Here is a 6,610-nt window from a genome sequence, read left to right on the forward strand (position 1 = left end):
TATCCAAGAACACCAAGGTGACACCTCTATGAGTCTATAAGAGCCACAGTGTTACTGGACTTGGGTTACCATAATACTGGCTGCAGTGACCAAAAACTTAGATCATAACACTCAAGTCCTTTAAATACATGGTGTATTAGTCCGTTTTCACACTGCTATAAAGATATTACCTGAGACTGGGTAATTTATAATAAAAGGAGATTTCATTGACTCACAGTTCTGCATGTCTGGGGAAGTCTCAGGAAAATTACAATCATGGCAAAAGGCAAAGGGGAAGCAAGGCACATTTTATACGGCAGCAAGAGAGAGAGAAAGTGAAGGGGGAAGCACCAGACATTTATCAAACGACCAGATCTCTTGCGAACTCACTCACTATTATGAGAACATCATGGGGAAACCACCCCTGTGATCCAATCACGTCACACCAGGTCCCTTCCTCAATACGTGAGGATTACAATTCAGATTAAAATTCACGATGAAACTTGGGTGGGGACAAAACCAAACCATATCATTTCACCCTGGTCCCTCCCAAATATCATGTCCTTTTCACATTTCAAAACTAACCATGCCTCCCCGACAGTACCCCAGAGTCTTCACTCATTTCAGCATTAACTCAAAAGTCCAAGTCCGAAGTCTCATTTGAGAAGAGGCAAATCCCTTCTGCCTATGAGCCTATAAAATAGAAAAACAAATCAGTTACTTCCACATGAATATATGTCACTATACATTTGTCCAAATCCATAGAACATACATTAGAGGCAGCTCTAAGGTCAACTATGATCTGTGCATGATAATCATGTGTCAAGTGTAAGTTCATCAATTGTAGCAAATATACCACTCTGGTGGGGGATGTTGATAATGTGGGAGTCTATGCATGTATGGGGAAAGGGAGTATGGGAAATATTTGTACCTCCCTCTACATTTGCTCTGAATCTAAAACTGCTTTAAAAAAAAAAGTCTGTTTTAAAAAGGGCAGGGGATACTAGAAGAAAAGAAATGAGAAGATCTGGAAGGTAATAAAGGAGGCAGAAAAAGAAGACAGCTAGCTCTAAATGAGTTTTGGAGACAGGATGGAGGGTTTTGGATACAGGATTTCTGCCACGTGCACAAGATGTTGAAGTCAGGGATGAGACGAGAGGGAGAAATGGTGGGGGAAAGATTTATACAAGTTTTCCCATGTAATATAAATAGAACCTCCCTTTGGAATTTAAAAAATGTTTTACCAAAATAAAAGAAAATTAAGATGATTTATTAAAATTTAAATTACTTTTGAATTTGTTTCTTGAATGTTGAACTGTTTTCTTTGAAAACAGCACTATGTTATGACTGGGCCATGGTACAGCTCAGCTTTATGTGGGTTACATATACAATAATCATATAAAAAATAATTTATGAAGATTCCTACTTTGCTCAGTTCTAGAGGAGTGGGCAGTATTGGATAGTTAATAGCCTGTGCCACACAGCTTCCCTGAGAATTAAGGAAATACCTTTATAAACCTATAAACCTATGCTTTATGTCAATACTCATTCAGATGATAGATTCAATTACCAGAAATCCAGTGGTTTTTTCTAATTAAAGCACCTTGTGCTTCCTTTCTCTTTCTTCATTCGTCTTTTCTCCTCCTCTTTTCAAATAAAATCCCAAAATAGTTGTAAGTGTGAATAAGGTTGCAAACCTAGGAAGAACATTTCACTATAAATAAATGTGGGGTTAAAATTTGTGTTAAATTGCTCTCGCCAGGCGTCCTCGTGGAAGTGACATCGTCTTTAAACCCTGCGTGGCAATCCCTGACGCACCGCCATGATGCCCAGGGAAGACAGGGCGACCTGGAAGTCCAACTACTTCCTTAAGATCATCCAACTATTGGATGATTATCCGAAATGTTTCATCGTGGGAGCAATGTGGGCTCCAAGCAGATGCAGCAGATCCGCATGTCCCTTCGAGGGAAGGCCGTGGTGCTGATGGGCAAGAACACCATGATGCGCAAGGCCATCCGAGGGCACCTGGAAAACAACCCAGCTCTGGAGAAACTGCTGCCTCATATCCGGGGGAATGTGGGCTTTGTGTTCACCAAGGAGGACCTCACTGAGATCAGGGACATGTTGCTGGCCAATAAGGTGCCAGCTGCTGCCCGTGCTGGTGCCATTGCTCCATGTGAAGTCACTGTGCCAGCCCAGAACACTGGACTCGGGCCCGAAAAGACCTCCTTTTTCCAGGCTTTAGGTATCACCACTAAAATCTCCAGGGGCACCATTGAAATCCTGAGTGATGTGCAGCTGATCAAGACTGGAGACAAAGTGGGAGCCAGCGAAGCCACGCTGCTGAACATGCTCAACATCTCCCCCTTCTCCTTTGGGCTGGTCATCCAGCAGGTGTTCGACAATGGCAGCATCTACAATCCTGAAGTGCTTGACATCACAGCGGAAACTCTGCATTCTCGCTTCCTGGAGGGTGTCCGCAATGTTGCCAGTGTCTGTCTGCAGATTGGCTACCCAACTGTTGCATCAGTACCCCATTCTATTATCAACGGGTACAAACGAGTCCTGGCTTTGTCTGTGGAGATGGATTACACCTTCCCACTTGCTGAAAAGGTCAAGGCCTTCTTGGCTGATCCATCTGCCTTTGTGGCTGCTGCCCCTGTGGCCGCTGCCACCACAGCTGCTCCTGCTGCTGCTGCTGCAGCCCCAGCTAAGGTTGAAGCCAAGGAAGAGTCGGAGGAGTCGGACGAGGATATGGGATTTGGTCTCTTTGACTAATCACCAAAAAGCAACCAACTTAGCCAGCTTTATTTGCAAAACAAGGAAATAAAGGCTTACTTCTTTAAAAATAAAATAAAATAAGATAAAATAAAATAAAATTTGTGTTAAATCGAGCCAGGTGTGGTGGCTCATGCCTATAATCCCAGCACTTTGGGAGGTCAAGGCAGGTGGATCACCTGAGGTCAGGAGTTCAAGACCAGTCTGGCCAACACGGTGAAACCCCAATACTAAAAATACAAAAATTAGCTGGGCATAGTGGTACATGCCTGTAATCCCAGCTACTTGGGAGGCTGAGGCAGGAGAATTGCTTGAACCCAGGAAGCGGAGGTTGCAGTGAGTCGAGATCGTGCCATTGCACTCCAGCCTGGGCAATAGAGTGGGACTCCATCTCAAAAAAACAAAAATTATGTTAAATGATGCAAATTACCTTCTAGATTATATATGGAAAATGTATATTACCATGCTGATGAGAGCATGGCATGTTCAATATGGCTTTTAATATGAGAGTCAATTTTGACATTACCAGGTGTTATGCACTTAGTTCATCTTACACAAATGAAAACCATTATCAAAAATATTACCTACTTTCTAAAATTCTTCTTATACTTTCTACATTCTTGTCTAATTCAGCCTTACACAGCCCACCGGAAATGACTGTTCTCGATGATATTTCTTTTCTGTTTAAAATATCTGTGGATAAGTCAGGTGTGGTGGCTCACGCCTGTAATCCCAGCACTTTGGGAGGCTGAGGCGGGTGGATCACCTGAGTTCAGGAGTTCGAGACCAGCCTGAACAACATGGAGAAATCCCATTTCTACTGAAAATACAAAATTAGTTGGGCGTGGTGGCGCATGCCTTTAATCCCAGCTACTCGAGAGGCTGAGGCAGGAGAATCACTTGAATCTGGGAGACAGAGGTTGCAGTGAGCCGAGATCATGCCATGGCACTCCAGCCTGGGCAACAAGAGCAAAACTCCGTCTCAGAATAAAATAAAATAAAAATCTGTGGATAATACCTTGATAGCAATGAGCATATCTAGTGCCCAGATCTTAGTCTGTAGAGATTATTTCCCACTATAAAGAACCAGGGCTTCTTGGAGAAATAGATGATTCTAGGCTGGACTGGGGAAAGTATAAAGGGAACTTGGAATATCTTATGGGACAGAAATATGGAAGTGCAGTAAGTACTCACTTAACCTCATTGATATGTTCTTGGAAACTGTAACTTCAAGGGAAATGGTGTACAGCAGGTCCTTGAATAACATTGTTTCATCATAGCACTGATAAGGAAGGAATCTGGGTTTTTTAATACTTTTTAATACTTTGTTTCACTTAAAGTCACAGTTTCCAAGCATCTATTGAAGACCTTAAGTGAGGACTTACTGAACAAAAACAAAACTGATAAAGTCATGCCAAAAAGAGGCAGAAGCCAGCTTAAAAGGGCTCTCACTTGCTAAATATGGGACAGTTTTGAGTATTAAAATAAATAAGGACTGGAACAGATCGTAACACATTAAATAAAGAATTCAAACCAACCCTATTCTTAAAAAAATTAAGAGGTAGGGAGGAGGAGAAGGGAAAGTTGTTTACAGAAGAAGACCAACTAATTAATGTAGGATTGTTAGAATTAGAAAACCAAAATTGTGCAATCACCATTGTAATAATTGATTCAGGCAAGAATCATCAATAGATGTAAAATTATTAAGTAAAATGTTACAGAATAATATATTCACAGTCTCAAAGTACCACTAGTTGTAATCATGAATTATAAAGGGGAAAATGTACCTCTATAATGGAGAGGTCTGGTGGACACCACTTAAACCGAATGATCAAATTTAATGTCACCAATAATGGGAAAAATTGACATCACGTGCCCTCTGATGTGCTGCACTAAGGACACAGATCACACATTAAGTATTCCTGCCCCCTCCTCCCAAAAAAGATTCTAGTCATTAGGAAATAATCAAACCAAATTCAGGAACATTATGCAAAACAGCTGACCTGGACTATTACAAAATGTCAATGCTATGAAAGGTTAAAAAAAAAAAAAAAGCTCAGGATAATCTTTAAAAGAAAGGGAAGAGGGCCAGGCATGGTGGCTCACCCTGTAATCCCAGAACTTTGGGAGGCCGAGGCCTCACCTGAGGTCAGGAGTTCAAGACCAGCCTGGCCAACATGGTGAAATCCCGTCTCTACTAAAATACAAAATTAGCCGTGGCGAATCTAGGTAAAGGGTATGTGGGTGTTCATTGTACTAGTTTTACAATTTTCTATAGGATTAAAATTTTCAATATAAAGAAGTAGGATAAAGAAAATGACGTGAAAATAAAAGTTTTTTTAAAAGATGCTGAGCCAAAATGTAGGAGGCAAAGTTGAAATGGGCAAAGTTAGAAGTAGGATATGGACAGGAAGTCCAAGTCTATGACTTCTCACAGCCTTATTCCTGCAAGTCCACCCTGTTGTCTGTCGCTGAACATTCTATCATATGCCATATATTTTTCAAATCAGGAGCTAAACACTCTTCCATAACGTTAGGGTCAGAAGCTCCTGATCTCAGGTCACAAGAAAAGATGTATGAGAAATTCATCGCTCTATAGCTTAAACTGTTTCTTGTCTTCTTCCTTACAGACATGGTCTCCAGACACTTCTTGCTGAAGGGCTGACTGCATTTTATTTTCCTTGGCTATAGGTTTGTCATAGGGATAACACAGTTCCCACAGTCTGAAAGGAGAGCTAGATGCCAGCCCCTCCAGGCATTTAAAATGCATTTTGAAAGTCAGAAGACAAAATTTCCGATCTGGTTTGTAATGCTTCCTTCCTCTAATATTTATGTGAACCTTCCTTTTCCCCTGGCATATTCTGCGTGACTCCTCTCTCCTTCCTGGTGATTTTCCTCTATCCTGGTGACCCAGCCGAATGCCACTGCTGGTTCTTTATGTGTGTGACTCATGAGTATGTGTGTGTACTCCCTTCTCCTTCCTTTATTATTTATTCATCCCTGGTAATTACTTATTTATGTAGGTCACTTTATTTTAAAATGATAGTTTTACAAATGCTGAAGCAGATGAGCATTTATAGTCTACAGGACAGGAGAGATGAATAAGAGACACAAAATATACCACAGAGAGATGGATTAGGAAAGAAAAGAAATGCAGGTCTGGAATCTCATCTTTTATTTTTTATTGTATATATTTAAGATGTACAACATGTTTTGATACACATATACATATAGTGAAATGATGACTACAGTCAAACAAATTTACATGTCCATTACCTTTCATAGTTACTTTTGGTGTGTGGTGTTAAAAGAAAACCTTAGACAAATTAAGCTTAGCAGAGTTTAATTGATCAAAGAACTGTTCACAGTTCAGGAAGCCAGAATAGGTTCAGAGAGTCTGCGGTGCTGCGAACGTGTGGAAGAAGATTTACAGGCAGCAAAAAGAAAGTGAGGTACAGAAACAGCCAGATTGGTTACACACGCGGTTTGAGCAGTTGGCTGCTTGTGATTAACCAAACCTCGGTGGTTGGCACCAGAGTAGGTTATAGTTTGTTTACACATCCAGTTGGGTTACAGGTCACTCTGTGAGGAGATGCCTTTAGGCTGAACTTAAAATATATCAGGAGGCAGCTTTAGGCTAAACTCAACTTAACAGCGATAATTTCTTCTCTATCATCATCTGCCTTTTTTTTTTTTTCATTTTAGGAGTTGTCTTATTCTCATGTTTTCATTGGTTCTTTATTAAATACATTTGTGATGGTTTTGGTCTCTACTACCTTCAAACTGAAGTAAAGTTTGTTTACTGTGTTCAAGGAACCACAATGGCTATAGTATTCAATTTAGCTAGCCTGGC

At 40.8% G+C, this 6,610-nt stretch overlaps 1 pseudogene across 1 annotated transcript; it reads left to right on the forward strand.

Moving 5' to 3' along the window:
- The first annotated feature begins 1,736 nt into the window (after positions 1-1,736).
- On the forward strand, positions 1,737-2,828 carry LOC108535832 (60S acidic ribosomal protein P0 pseudogene; annotated as a pseudogene). Its single transcript, XR_001887336.1, has one exon. The product of XR_001887336.1 is annotated as a 60S acidic ribosomal protein P0 pseudogene (transcript).
- Positions 2,829-6,610: the final 3,782 nt, after the last annotated feature.

The sequence above is a fragment of the Rhinopithecus bieti genome, unplaced genomic scaffold (genome assembly GCF_001698545.2).
Source record: "Rhinopithecus bieti isolate Rb0 unplaced genomic scaffold, ASM169854v2 scaffold_1466, whole genome shotgun sequence".
In the NCBI taxonomy this organism is placed as follows: domain Eukaryota; kingdom Metazoa; phylum Chordata; class Mammalia; order Primates; family Cercopithecidae; genus Rhinopithecus; species Rhinopithecus bieti.